Below are 16,213 nucleotides of genomic sequence, written 5' to 3' on the forward strand. Positions count from 1 at the left end.
TTTGATAAAGTATTAGGATTCTTCCAAGCCTGCTGAATTATAAAAAGTTGTCTATTAAAGCCTTGCGCAGGAGAAAGTTAATGTATTATCATCTCCAGAGATGTTGGTGTGCAGTGGCATGAGCTGGGATGCTGGTAGTAGAAGCAAGCAGGCTTAGAATACGCTGTGGTGAGAGCATCCTTATTTCGGCTAGTTGAGGTGCGCTTGCTTCCCGCTACTGCTGCTTTTTATTTATTTTTGTGATTTCTCATTGCCCATTCAGGTTTTAGCTCCTAGGTGTTTGGGAAATAGGCTCAGTGAGAGTGCATTTTCACCCTTTAGCTTGGGGAGGCTTTTCTTTGGCTCTCCTGTGTTGATTTATAGCACTTTATTGTACTCTATTGTATATATTGCTTTAATATGCTGTTCACTGCCTTGGGCAAAAGTGTGTGTGTGTATTTGTGTGTGATGTGGAGGTGGGGAATGAGGCCAAAACAGGATGCCAGGATGCCCCCCACCCAGCCCTCAGGTAAGCACTGGGCTTTAGGAAGGAGGCACAAGACTCTGGCAAGGTCCTCGAGCACTCTCTTCTCCTTCCCAAATCCAGGCAAGTGCTAACTAAGCTTTGGGTTAGAGGTGGGAGGACTCTAGGACCCTGTCAGAGGCCACCAAAAAAAAGGCCTTGAGGGATGCATGCTCCCCTTGGGCCATGCCTTGGACCAACCTGCTTTAGGCAGCTGTTCAGACAGATCTGAAGGAGGAGGAGGAGTTTGGATTTGATATCCTGCTTTATCACTACCCAAAGTAGTCTCAAAACGGCTAACATTCTCCTTTCCCTTCCTCCCCCACAACACACACTCTGTGAGGTGAGTGAGGCTGAGAGACTTCAAAGAAGTGTGACTAGCCCAAGGTCACCCAGCAGCTGCATGTGGAGGAGCGGAGATGCGAACCCGGTTCACCAGATTACGAGACTACCGCTCTTAACCACTACACCACACTGGTGAAGTGAGAGAACAAGAAAATAGCCACTAGTAATAGTACTAAGACATAAGTGAGCATGTTCAGGAAATGTGGGGGGAGAAACTGAGGTTATCTTGCACTAGAATTAGCATAAAAATTACCATCCTTTCATGATGCCTGGATAGCCAACACAAGGTATGTGCTCTTATTATTTCTCAAATAGCACATTGCCCTGGCAACTTATGGAACTCAGGTTTCATTTCCTGCTATGGCTCTTGTGCTTGCTTGCAGGTTCATTGCATGTAGATATTTGAAAAGCACTTCCACAATAAAAAAAACAAACAAACAATGTGCACAGTTGTTTGTGCATGTTTTTGGCCCTCCTTTGCAGGAGGTGTGTTTGTTAACAGATCCAAATCTTCAGGCATATCTATAGGGAACACAAATCGTAGGTACAGGACAAACAGCAGCAACCCAACACAAAAATAAATTCAACAAGGGATGTTGGTGCAGCAGATATAATTATAGGAAGAGGTGGTGGACTGATTATTCCTCACAGCCCAGCCACCAACCTCACTTACCATGTATTCACATCTTTTGCTGTTTGACCCCAACATCTCAATTTTCTGTCTTTGAATTCCTGGCTAATTAGGCAACTCTGTGTTCCCTATGAGACTGGCCTTTTGTGCAGAGTTTGTAATTAGAGTGACTGTGCGGTGCTCTATTAATTGCAAGAATTGTGATTTTTAGATTAATGAGTTAATTGCTAATATCTGCTTACAACATTCCCTCAAGATGTATTACATTACATTACATTACAGTAAATAAACCTCATGTGTGGGATAGAAGACATTCAAAGGAAGCTGCCATGAATCACTTACTGTTAGATGGTTAAATTACTATTTATTCACTATATGATATTTGTAAAACAGATGTTTTTTTTTCAATTAAAAAAGAAAAGAAAGAAATGCAAACTATTTTGGTTAGCAAGGGTAACAGAAACAACTTGGTCTGTAAAATAGGATCCTGCTGCTCAGTGTGGTTTACCATATTATAGAGAATGGGCATAGTCAATGTTGTGCTCTCTAAAATTTGTTGGGCTACAACTCTTAGACCATTGACCATGCTGGCTGGGGCTGTTGGTATTTGTAAGTAAACAATATATGGAGAGCACTGCAGTGGGTAACCTTTTAGCATATGCGGTACCGCAGCTTCCTCAATAACCTTCATAGGGTATCTGTTCCCTGCTTTAAAAGAAGTAAGTCTGAAATTTTTAGAGGTGACATTGGCTATGGCTTAGTACAAAAGGTAGTGTAATAATCTTCATTTCCCATGTTGCCTGCATTAATCCAGTACCACTGGCTAAATAAAACCTTGTTTCTAATATTTTTGTTTTGTTTTGGGAAAATGGCATAACAGGTGTTAAAATACCCATGTCTGCTTCCCACCTTTTCCTTGCACATGCCAGAAGAGATAGCACAATATTAAAGTTTTCCCCATAATAATACTGTATGTTATAAAGGGCGAGTTGTTTAGCCGCATTCCCATGAACACGGCTTTAGACACCCTTAAATTGTTCCACTGCATAGTTCCCAAGCAGGAAGCGAGCAGCACCTATTCCAAACAGTTTGCTAATGGAAAGTCGGAATTGGCCTTCAGGCTTGCCATGAAAGAGATCTTTCTTCTTTGCCACTCTGAGAATTGCTATCTAGAATGGGGAAGTGGGCTTTTCCATGCACAAACAAACACACACCCAATCTTTTCAAAAGGACAGTATATTAGTGAAATAAACAATACATGAAACAAAGAACACACCCAGAAACTGTTCAGTCGTTTGTGTTTCTTGATATGATAACAAACTTAATAAACTTTGTCCACTACATTTATGCTGTCAGATTTCCTCTGCTGTTAATCCAAAAGTTGCTGTTGTTATTATTATTGGTTTAAAGGACCTTACCACTGTCCAGTCCTAATGCTTACTCAAATTAGTCCCACTGTGTTCAACGACATATTGTTTAGTTGTTTAGTCGTGTCCGACTCTTCGTGACCCCATGGACCAGAGCACGCCAGGCAATGACATATATTCCCTGATAAATCTGTATAGAAATGCAGTCTTGTGCAGTTTGTATGTAAATCACTAAAATGCTCAGTTGACCCACTCTTGAACTATTTGTGTTATGTGTGACGATTGCAAATGTGAGATAGAAAGTGAAAAAGTGAATTATGCTGTACTCACCGATATAGGTTGCTCATTCACTTTATGGACCGATTTATGGGAGAGTTAGTTTAATGTGTGATAATGCTTGAAAGAAAAGGAATGAAGATTTGAGCATGTGAGGGACATGCACTATTAGTAAGCACTATTTTAAGCTAATGCTGATAATTATCTTCATCAGCATTACTTTTAAAAAACCCCACACACATTTTAGAATTGTTTGCAGAGCTCTTATTTTATACCAAACCTTTGTTTTCTCAGAAGCTGTCTAATGTCCTACTTTAGCCAGCCAATTTTACATTCTTAATTCCTAGGTAATATTGTTCCGACCATTTGGATGCTGCTACCTTGTTAATTTCCTTAAACTATTGTGCCTGGAAATGTTGCCTATTTATATATCACATTGGAATCCAAGGAGCCCGGAGCAGGGCTTTACATATCATACATAATAGGACCCAAAGATTGTGACTTCTCAAAGTGAACTGTGTGGCTAAGCAGGGATTTGAAATTAGGATCCCCACTCTGGCCATCGCATCACAGCAACTCTGCTCCTGGTGCTGTAAAAATATCAGCTGTACAGAATTAACCAAACAGTCCTGATTTCCATGATTTTGTTTCTATTTATAGAATGATACATGAACCGTACAGACCTGAGCCTGAAATAGAAGAGGCAGAGAATGCTGCAAACTCTGCAGTTTCATGATCACTTGTACACAGGAAGCATGGTTGCTAATCAGCAGACAATAATGTGGGCCTGATCAAAAAGCTTAAATGAAACAGCAAAAAGTCTACAGCAAACAAGTAATCACTCATAGGACATAAAAGGTTATTTAACAATATTTTCACAAATCACAAGTAAACGGGTGCACTGAAAGAAAGCAGCCTTCGTTAGATGACTGGAGTGGGCCTATGTTTAACCAAACATATTTTTTAAAAATCCTATAGATAAGAAGGTCCCCAGTGGATCATCTAGTCAGGCTGTTCCTGGAATGCAGCATGGTGAAGAACAACCTGCTTCAGGTGACACCATGAGGGGGTGATAAAAGAAATCAAGAATTGGTATCTAAAATGTTGAAATGTTGACCCTTGCTTGTGGGGAGGGGGCAACTTTGGGCTCCACTTCAGACCCCAAAATACCTTGGCCCACTAGTGCAAACATACCACAGTATGACATCATCCTGCCACAATGTGAGCAACCAAGCCTTTTTTTTTAACATACGGATGGGAAGCCTTGTTTGGGTTACTGTTACTGTGCTATGCCATCTGTATTTCTCTGTTCTGCTTTTCTGTCTGCATCATCGGTTAGACATTGACAGACCCATATTCTTTACAGTACCTGCTGTACCTCCCTAGGTGGTGATGGTGGTAGCAGTAGTAACATGTTTTTCACTACTGTACAAAATGGATTATTGCTTCCAATGATGATGAGCTATCTCTTGCTCATCACACCTTCTGTGCTACCTTGTTGCACACCTGCTTCCTTGGTCCTCTGGTAGGTCTCCTACAGTACAACTCCAAAGCTTCTGTTCCAGTACTGCTCTTCATATGGGGTCAGCTTCAGAATTTGGGGACTCTTCACGCAATAGACCATCAGAAGACACCTTAACCAGCCAGGGTAGAACATGCAAAAATGCAGCCCAGAATTACCTGTCCACATGGTGTGTCTAAATGATGACTTCACCATTCTCCATCCAAGTGCTGCTGAGGAACAGTGTGCTGCAAACAATTTCTTTTGTTATCCATACAAGTGCACACTGTTACACTATGTGTTTAATGCAGAATGTAATTTGGGAAACGTACTTACAACCACTAACAGAGATTAGACTCCCCAGTTCACCCATACATAATCACAAGCATGTATTGTCATCCTAACAGTGCTTACAACAATATGATTAATAGCAAATAATTAAGATTAATTGAGAAACAGGATTATATGACACCATTGTTTTGTTCAGCTTCCTCCTCAGTGGGCCCCAGGGCTCTGGTATTTGCCCAGTATTGCCGCCTTTGGGAAAGGGCCAGGTCTCCAGTGTTGACAGTGACACCTGAAACAGGGATTCATATATCTGCTCCATAAGACACACAAACCCTGGAAGTGAGGATAGCACACACATATTCCCACCCACAGGAAAAGATGCTCGAACACCTGCTTCAATTTATAGACAAAAATGTGAAAGTAGTTTACTCAGGTTCAAGGACTAAAGTTACTCCTAGTGATATTATATAGCGTCCTCAGATCTGCAAAGTACCTGCTTTTGATCTGAACAGTTGATCTTGATGTGGTGTCCTAAACACAGCTGTCCTTCAGACACTTGTGTTACATTGTACTTGCTTATTTCCTTTGTTCATAGAACAGTATAAGCTTGAGGTTATCAGCCAACTGGTGATGGACATTGGATAGGGAGGATCCTGCTTCAGTGCAGGTGTTTGAATTAGATGACCTTAATCATAATATAGCCTTTCAAATTACATGAAACTGTCCATATCACTAAGATAGGGAAGTGCAATTGATTCCTTCTATTGATTAACTAGTTTTAAGCTGAGCCGCAGAGAGGTTGAACTTTGAGGAAGTTCAGCTTTTATAGGAAGGGAGGGGTACCCATAAACATGTTTGTTTAGGAACACCTGGCACACTTATCAACACTGCACATCCATCAAACTTTAAGCCAAATGGACTGACACAAGGATTAGCTGTGTAATTTACGTAGAAGCATTCATGGGGGAGACTTCAAGGATGAATATACTCAAGTATTAAGTCTGTTGACTAGATACCACAGGAACAGATTACACCTATTGTATGCACAAGCTTCATAAGGTATTTATCTTGTCTTGGCTTGTTCAAAAGTACAAAACAAATAGGAGGAAAACAAAGAATAAAAATGTGTTTTCACAGTGACCAGAAAGCAAGAATTGCCAATAGACACATTTTTCGGGTGTCAGCAGGTCCTTTTCCTTGCATTTGCAAAAAGCAGAGAATTTTAAAATTTCTCACCAATGTACACTTAGCCATTTGTAGAAAGGCAGAAGTAATACATGTTTCCTGTCTCTTGCGAATGATTCAGTTCAATAGGCTTTCAGCATACAAGTGTCTCTCCCCTTCCCCTCCTTTCTTTCTTGAAAATAATGCATTTGCCAGCTGGGGAAAAGTGTGACATTTGATAAAGAATATCAGGCATCTTTAAACTAGTGTGACTCATTGTGATATAGCCAAAATCTAGTTCTAACTGTACAGACTTTCATATTAAATAAGTATCATATATAAAACCAGAACCACAGCAAAAAAAATACATTATTAGATCAATCTGTGTGCTGATGAAATGAATAGTCCCAATTCATAGATAAGCTTCTCTCACGTTGAAAAGAATCATTTTTTTTTTTTTTAAATATGCTTGCTCCACCAACAATATAATTTTTGCAAGTCCTGTGCTTATCTCCCAGCCTTGCACCACAGGCAATCTAGGGTGCTTGGCTTACAGCATGTGTCACAGAAATCAAACTAGGTGTGTGCTTAAGCAATGCAGCCACATAAATCTTTGCAACTTTAGTGTCTATATTTGAGTATGCAAATGAGCTTATTTTAAGAAAGACAGCTTGTTCTTCACTAAGTTCCATGGAATATTTTGAAAAGCACATACCTTGTAGAAGGGTATGACCTGGCAATGAAGTGGAGAAGAAAAGTGTGGTTGTTTTTCTAGCTTTTTTGAAACTTGATTTCCCACAAACTAAAAAAAAACAGCTCATAGGTCAGAGTGAAATCATATTGGACCCTGTTTAGCTTTGCAAATGTGCTAGCAGTTTTATTGCTGGAATATCACACCCTCGCCTCTAACAGCGAACTCAGGTGAGTGAGCAGCTATCAGTTTGGAAGCGACACATGGTCAACCAAAAACAAGGGAGTGATTTTTACATATTCAATGGATTACTTAGTTAACACTTGATGTTATATAACACAACAGGAGAAAGCCTCAGGTGGGGTGAGTGGAGGAGAGGCCTCTTTATCCATTCCCCACTGCTGAAGCTTTTCCTCCTGAGAAGCTCAAACCTACGTGGCTCCTGTTCTAGGCTGGCTGGAAGAAGAGTGTTCCTCTTAAGGATGGAAATAAGACTAAAACAGGGTGCTGCTGCTTCCACTTGCCTAATGCCTGTGGAAACCCAAGGAGGTTTATAAAATAACTGCACAAGCCCTTACTGAAAATAATTCTAATTCATCTACTATAACTATTGCAGTTGCTACCAACTTTCTGTTATGATCTTGGTAAGAAGTTAATCCAAAAACTGGAATAGAATAATGAAAATATAATGCCAATAACTTTCTGCAGAGTAGGTTTAACAAGTAAAATTATGTCTGACCATGTGTTTAAAAAATGCAAAAAAAAACCCAACCCTATACTAGGTTACTCTCAAGCTGAATGCTGCTACTTATAATAATTAAGTGTATTATTATGAGTTGGGGGTAGTAAGCTATATGCTGTGTGCTGAACCAAAGGTGAGCTGTTCTGGAAGCTCTGCAAACACAATCTTAGCAGTCAAGATAACCCTACAATTAACTGGCACTTGTTGCAGCAATGAGGTCATATATGTTTAAAATTCATTTGCTTTGATATAGGCTAATTGGCTGGCTTTGATGTTATCCTTATCTTGGGGCTTGGGGTGCTGGGCTCTAAGGCCTGAAAGCAGAACTACTGATAAGATTTGGGTATTTACCATCTATGCCCTCATCTGGTCAGGTGGAATGTTGGGAAGTTCTGGCCAAAGTGGTGTATGCTGCTTTGTGTATAAAGAATGTGTGAACGTTGGTTTGGGTGCAGAAAAGCCATCTCCTTGCTGTGATGTCCACTCCATGGCTGTAAAGGCCAAGAGACCTGGCAGGATGATTTGCTGCAAGTCTACACCTTTCTTTAATAAAGAACTAGAATTGATCACCATAGGAGTCAACTCCTAGGGGCTGTGGTCGCTTCATCCCCCCCAATAAAATATTTGAGGGGGTTGCCCCTTGCCCAAGTTGATGGGCATTGCCATTCAAATGGTGTGTGCATGCCATATCATGTGATTATGTGGGGCAGGGCTTTCCTGGGCCCCTCAATATTTTATTCAAGCTGGTACCCCTGCTGATCTCTCTGATGTTTTTGACATCCTTCTTTGGTATCCCTGTACTCAAACACTCCCACAAGACCTCCTTTGGGCCTGTGGTTCAGAACAATGCTGACACCCATCTAACCCCTAGAACCTGCAAGTGTTAAAATATAAGCCAGGCTAACTTCCTGGTGTAGTGACAGCCTAGGCCCTAGGTAACGGGCCATTAAGGGAACAAAGGAAATGAATCTGTGAGAGACAGCAAATGGGTGAGGCCCCCTCTCTTAACTGGTTGGTAGTTAGAAAGACAAATGGTCAGAGCTGAGAGTTGAATGATGTGAGCTAGAAGCTAGGAGAAAACCTAATTGGGAAGCCAGAGAAAGCCAGATTTGATTTCTGTTTGAATCTAAGGATGCTGCTATAGGGGAAGCAAGGCCCTCTCTGGGTGTTAATTCTGTGAACGTGTTCATCATCGGCTCAGTTTGTACATTTATGTAAGTAAACCATATATCCTAAAGACACTGCAGTCTCTGCTGTGCCTCATTCCAAAAGAAACAGAAACCCTGGGTAAGTGCATGGAACCCTTGGAATTTCACACCACTCTGAGATTGGGGTGGTGTGCAACAGTATTTTACAGGTTTAATTTATTCCACAAACTAAAGTCTTTAAAAGGCCAGATGCATAAGTAGCTTTTCACATCTACTGTTTGCACACTGAAAACTTAATCTGGAGACATAAAGAGAAAAACTGATCTGCATAATTTTTATTTTTATTTTAAGATTTTGCTCTTTTGTTAAAAGCAGTATTTGGTTTCCTAACTGAGCATAGCACTGCTAGTTTTTTGAGGTCATCTTCAAACCCTCGTTTATGATGATGATGTGTTTTTTAAGACATGTGAACGTCATTCAAATGTTACAGAAGAGGTCATGTAGACATGCACAGAACTGTGCTGTAAGTCTTGTTCAGCTTTAGCTCAAATGAAGGTTTGTCCGTTAGGTGTAGTATCTCAGATGTTAAACAAGTATAATGCCTAGAATTACGTTTTTATTATTTTTGGAAGAGTGAGAAAATATTTGTTTTCCTTTATCGCCGGTCAAAATACACTGCATATTGAATCTTACTGGCGGTGACAGAGCAGGGGCAGGTGTTAGAAGGAGTCAATATTGAGCAGAAAAGCAATGGGCATTGAATGGGATAGGCACCCACTTTTCAGCTGCTTCTCTACTCAAAAGCACCCTCCCCCTAAGCTACGGTATTTTTTATTTCCAATGAAGGTTGATGTTTGGTTTCAATGTAGCCTATAGTTAAGCCTTACGCATCCTAGTTGCTGAGCTTCATGCTGCCACCTTTAGACAGCTCTCCCCGAGTTGGTTATTTTTTTGGAATTCCTGGATGCCTTTGTTTTTTGAGATTGTGTCGGTTTCAATGCATCCAATCCCTGCAGCATATATTGACATGTTTCCATTCCTCAAACCCTTGGACAACAAAATACTGTTGCACTCCATATTGTTGACTTTCCACAATATGTTAGCATGTGTCCTGAAAAAAATGATAGTGGTACCTTGGTTCTCAACTTGGAACCCAAACACTGCAATCACAGAAGTGTTCCGTTTTGCGAAGTTCTTTCGGAAGTTGAATGTGCTCCGTTTTAAGGAGTTCCAATCTGAGTGTGACACTTCCGTTTTGAGTCTAATGCTGAGGTCTGTCTGGTTTTGCTATTTATTTTGCTTTTATGTTTTTGCGGCTCTTTTTTGTTTTGTTTTTGTGACTGTGTGGAACCCTGTTCAGCTACTGATTGATTGATTGTGTGACTACAGTACATTGTTTATTGCTTTCATTTTATGGATCAATGGTCTCATTAGATAGTAAAATTCATGTTAAATTGCTGTTTTAGGGGTTAAAAAGTCTGGAATGGATTAATCCATTTTGCATTACTTTCTATGGGAAAGTGTGCCTTGGTTTTGGAATGCTTTGATTTTGGAACAGACTTCTGGATTAAGTTTGAGAACCAAGATACCACTGTACCTGCCCTTCCTGGAATACTCTACAGCTCCTATGTCTGCTGTAGCTTCCCATTACCACCTAGATATTTCCTTAGACCAAATTATGATTGTTATTAACCTGGCTTCAACAAGATCCTTCTTAATGTTACGTCCTTTACTCTCTTTCTCTTCCGTTTCAACATCTGGATTAATTTACTTCTGAAATATGCAGTGATCAAGAACAAATTTATTAAGGAAATTTATTGTCCCCATTGGACATGTAGAAGCCAGTCTACATTGTGTACTGCAACCTTCTTTGGATTGAACCACATCAGGCTATTGGTAGGGGATTAAAAAATATCCATGTATGGAAAGCATTTGACTACAGTGGTACCTTGGGTTAAGAACTTAATTCGTTCTGGTCCGTTCTTAACCTGAAACTGTTCTTAACCTGAGGTACCACTTTAGCTAATGAGGCCTCCTGATGCTGCCGTCGTGCGATTTCTGTTCTCATCCTGAAGCAGTTATTAACCTGAGGTACTATTTCTGGGTTAGCGGAGTCTGTAACCTGAAGCGTCTGTAACCCAAGGTACCACTGTATTAAGAAGGTCAGACTAAAAGCTTTCCTCCAATAATGCTGATTTTTTAATAAGAAGGGAGCATTTCACTCATGCCATTTTCCCACCTGCCTTCTCTGAAGTGGTACAGGGCAAGGAAAACTGAGTGCTTGAATTGGTTCTCAGTGTTGACATTTTAAAGCAGCCTGAAAGGTGGAAGAATTCCTTCTTTTAGGGTCCCCTAAACTCTAATATGATAATACTGTACACAGCTAATGGTTTATATGTTCCATGCTTGAAAAGTTGTTCCCTGTTCTGTTTCATGGTCTCCTTTAAGAAAGCTTCTCAGAAAGATGAAATTTTCAGGATGCAGGATCAATCAGTTGGTATCGCTCGAACTCTGCAGCTGCTTATGTTTTGTGGTCCTCTTCCTTTTGCTCCCACATGCAATAAATAAGGTAAATTTGGATAGCCTTAGTCTCATAAGCATGAGAGAAGTAACTACAGCCCCTTGCATGGTTTTATGAGTTAAGAGTCGTGGTGGTGGTGAGATTGACCTGCCAACCTCTGGCCTAAAGACAGGTGGCTTCAGTAGTTTCATGACAGGACAAAGTTCATCAGGTGGAGTTTCTCTAATCATTACAGAACTGTGGCAGGAGGAAAATAATTAAAACAAAAACAAATGTCCTCCTGCCTTACTTCTGAAGACAACCTGGTCACTCTTGTCAAAGGCACAGACGCACTTTATACTATATTGTTTTGCCCCAAAGCTGTAGTATAAACACTGAAATTGCTCAAAACAGTTCCCCTTTCAGCTTACATTCTCCAGCAACACAGCACTTTGAGAGGAGCTCTTTACTTTGCTGCCTGAGGTTTTTTAAAATGTGTGAGGTGATGAAGTTCACCTGGCACACGTTAAAATCACAACATTTATCATGTGTTAACTGATACCTTTACAAGCCAACCTAGCGGAGAATCTCTTGTGAATTCACTAGGGGTTTTTTTGTTTTCTTCATGAGTGCTACACAGGCCTCTCTATTCATGCCAGAAAACGCGAGTCATTATTAATTATAATTTTTTTTGATGTCTCCAGCACTATAGGTTGCACAAGCAGCACTTTGCAAATGAGCACAAAAACATGTTTAAGCCCATATCATAACCAAAATATCACTGATGAGTGAAAAACCTGAAATGACATGTACCAGGTTAATAATGTATCAAAATTATCTTTGAAAAAATGCAGTAAATCAAATCTAAAACAGCCTTTTTTTTTATTTGAGTGGCATGGGGAGCATTTGAAAAGTTTAGAACAACAGTCTGCATCTTGTTGGCGACCAGGCAGATCTATTGCCATTGTAGACCAGAGGCTAAAATCCTTTGGGGATTCTGATCAGTTTGCTTACTCTTCCATTGCCACACATCTCACCAATGGACAGAAGCCACACACACCTGTATATGTTATCACTACTCTTCTTTCCAACTCTACTTACCTACCACAATGAAGAAAAGGACTGAAGCAACAGAGTGATGTGCTCATTCCAGTTTTTCCTTCACTATGTCCTGGAAAGAGACGAAAGAGGTAATGGAAGAGAGAAGCAGGTGACAGAAAAGTAGGTGGGTAGAGGAAGGAGGTGATGTTTGTTACAGATCAGCCTGCAATCGTCCAAAGGCTGATGATTTGGCTCACTGGTTGCCAACTGCTGATCACAGAGTTCGAGCTTTCATGAGTGGGAATTCTGTACATTTCAGACTAAGATGACATGAAGATGTGTGAAAGCACGCAAATAGTTTGGATAACACTGTAAAATTAAAGTGCAAATGTTCCAGAGTATATTGCTGGATTAAGGCTAGATCAGCCATAATTTTGCATACAGAGATTAGAATAAAATATTTTTACATTTCTTTAATGTTTTTCTCACCCTCCCCATTTTATTTAACAACTTAAGTCCAACACAAGGAGCAAACAGTACAGTTACACAATAAACACGATACATGCATTCAGTAAATACACAGTAAACCAAAATCAAGATGGTGCAGAAGTCACTGTTGGCAGCTATTTTGCAAAATCAACTGCTATCATCAGCACTCAACCACCACACAATTACTATTCTACTTCATAGCTATTAAAGGCACTCACATAAAATTAGCTGTGGAATGTTCCCAGGTTTGGCTCATCCATATCTTATTTTGGCCATATGAAAGTACCTGGCATATCAAAAATATTTACTGGTACACAAATTTCCTATTATGGATGAACAAGAGGCCGTTTCCACCCAGAACTGCCTATATGTATAACCACATATGCAGTACCAGTAACAAGGGAACACTACTACCAATTCTGAACATTAGTACTTGTGTTCACTCAGAGTGCTTCACAGGCATTATCTCAGTAATACTTACAGCAGTCTTCTAAGATAGGTCAAGTAGCATTATTCCCATTTGGGATAGAAGAGGAAGGCTAGAGAGAAGGGGAAAGGCAACTGAAAAAGAGTGGCTCGCTCAAGGGTCAAACTAAACTATACATTTAGCTTATCACCTCTGCCTTTATGTACAAGGAACTGAGATCATAGCAAGGGTGATGTGTTAAAAGCCCTCTGACCTCCCACTCTATGCGGATCAGGCACCCTGTGCGAGCAATTCACACAGAACAACAACCCTGCACCTAAAAGGCACAGGCGCAGAGTCAATATATTGTCTGGTTTGATTGTCCCTTCATCTAGCTAGCTCATGGTTAAGGAGAGATCTGAGACAAGGACTTCTCAGCCCACTCGTTTACGCATGCTTGCTGAGATATAAGTCCCACTGAATTTACTGCATTTTACTTTCAAGTCAATCCTCCTTCAAATAATCAAATTAAATGTGGACTTAAGTGTATAATCATAGTCAAATTCTGTTTCTGGATGAATATACAGTAAAACTCTTTTTTTACACAGTTTCACGAACTACAATTCACATGATGATGCCTTTTCCAATAGATACAGCTTCAGGTTTTTTATTTTGCCAAGCTATGGATTTTGCTTCCTTCCTGAATAAGCAGAAATAAATAAATAGGACAAGACAGGCTAGAAGATTATACAACAAAAAGAAAAAGGATAAGATCACCACCTGCCCGCATCTTTGTGATAAGCAAAAAACAACACCTAAGAGTGATAGGACTAACAGTCATCCTCAGAGCAACACAGACTTAAGACCCAAATGAGGATGTCCCTGACTGTGCCATCACTATCTCACATTCGACATTTGAACACCGTAGTGTGACTGTATGGTATTCAAATCAATTTTAGTGCTTCGTGGGGGTGTACATGTCAGCTCCTCTGTCTTAAGATGTCATCAGGAGGGGCTCAGCACGTCTGGTGGCCTTTATCCCGAGGCTCTGCAACATCCATTTCAAATTACATGTGCTCTGTACGGGGTGATGATGAATGTGTGATCTAATAATCACACATTCAAATAAACATTGTTGGGAGAAAATGACAGGGTGGTGCCGAAAGGCTTCTAAGCTGCTACAGAAAGCCCCCAGTTGGACAAAGCAAGCACAGAGCTTGATGTGCCAGCACAATTCTTTTTTACCGATGCGTGTGTGACTAAGGGCACACACATGCTGTACAGGCAGTATGCATTTTGAGGAATAGGGTGATTTCCATTATTTCAACCCTCACATTCCAGATTTGTGAGTTCTTCAGTATATAAAAGGTTTGCATGGGCTGGCTTCTCATGGTGAGCATAGGGGTTCCTGGGAGGAAAGGAGCCAGATTTTTGTTGGACATTTCACATACTCCCAGTGTGTGCTACGCAGCATCCAACAGGGAGTGCAGGAAGCTGAAGTCTGGCCATGCTCTAAATACCCTGGAATCACTTAAAGCTGCAAAATCCGAGGCTTCTAGTGTGCTTCAGAGTGGATAAAGAATGTTGCTAATTATGTCTCAAGACAAGAGCAATCCTAAGAACAGGATGAAAAGTCGGGCCTGTTTATGTGGCACAATATGCAATTTTTAAAAGCACTCTATTGCATTCCTTCAAATTCTGCCCCTAAACAGAATCAGTCTGATTTTGTCATCCTGTGTGCACTTATCTGGGAGTGAGTCCTACTGAATATGACAAGACTTAGGCCCGCTTTAAATATGCTTTTAAAAAGCAAAACAAAGCCTTTGCTTATTCAGAAGCAAGGTCCATTTAAACACTATTTATTTAGTCCATTTATAGACTGCTTACTATTCAAAGGTGTCAAAGTGGTTTACAATAAGGAAAATCCAGATATAAAAACACAGTTTACACAACATCACTTTCACCTCTATTCACACAACCATTACAAGCATTCACCAGCTCATTCAGTATCTTTACCAACCAACCACTGTATCCAAAGCACTCCTGCTCAACATACATACATACCCTCCTATATCTATATATCTATATATCTATATCTAACATGCATACATACCCTCCTATATCCTTCTTGCTGCTGCCAAACACACATCTCTGCAGCATTAATGGGCTCGTGTTCCACAACCACAGAACTAGCAAATACTCTCTTGCCCAGTTATATACCAGTGCAAACTCTTACGCTGTGGGGGGGGGGTGTAAAACTGCTTCGCTCCCATCAATCCCAACACCAGAATCATACCACACATGGTGCCATCTGCGTGAAAAAAAAGCTTCCCTGTGTGTGCATTCCCTGTGGCCACTGTATCATTTAAACCTACAAGCACTCACGCCAGAGCAGGTGTCTTGAATCCCCAGAGCACTAATACTGCACACGTCGGCGAGGATACACCACAGCTGCTTTTCTCTTTAAACCATACTATAATCAGAGTAACCGACCCCTAGCAAACCCTGCTGAGGGTTTGCAGTTTGCACAGCCCGAGCTCACGCGTGTTCCCTGCAACTCCGTCTGCCTCCAACGGGACGTGCTCCCAAGTAAGCGCGTTTAGCACTGCGGTGCTCGTTTGCCTGGTGATTTGCAATGGTCGGTGCTGGGCGATATTGTGCCCCGCTGGGCTTGTTTACGGAGCTCGGGCCTCCTCATGGAGTTGCTGGCTAAGTGACGGGTCTCCTGAACTTCTCAGGTATCCCGGTTCCCCAGAGGGCATAATGATCGCTGCCACGCGGGGGGTAACGTTACAAGGGCAAACTCCCGCTCCCGGGAGCCGAGGGCAGCAATTCCACGTGGCTGGAAAGAAAATGCGTGGAGCGCCTGCACGCCGGGAAGGGGCAAGATCCGGCTCCGTAGCAACCGAGAAAGGTGCAAAGCGTGCGGCACGTTTCAACTACCGGCTCCGGGCTCCCTCGGCCCCAAGCGGGAGGGGGGCGCCGAAAGAACCCGCCGCCTTTTTCCTGCTCCCGCGGCGAGGCTTTGCACTTTCTTTCCGGTTCTCTCCCCTGCGCCGTTTCCTAAATTTTCCTCTCGCCCAAGTCCTGCCAACTGCGAAAGTCGAAAACGCGAGGAACCG

At 41.3% G+C, this 16,213-nt stretch overlaps 1 protein-coding gene across 1 annotated transcript in view; it reads left to right on the plus strand.

The window, feature by feature from the left end:
- Window positions 1-15,722: 15,722 nt before the first annotated feature.
- CTBP2 (C-terminal binding protein 2) overlaps window positions 15,723-16,213 on the plus strand; it is a 209,957-nt gene continuing 209,466 nt past the window's right edge. The window contains exon 1 of the mRNA XM_079976584.1: window positions 15,723-15,829. The gene's annotated coding sequence lies outside the window, so the exon portion shown is untranslated. The remainder of the gene's footprint in view (window positions 15,830-16,213) is intronic.

Source organism: Podarcis cretensis (assembly GCF_951804945.1).
Source record: "Podarcis cretensis genome assembly, chromosome: 5".
Lineage (NCBI taxonomy): Eukaryota > Metazoa > Chordata > Lepidosauria > Squamata > Lacertidae > Podarcis > Podarcis cretensis.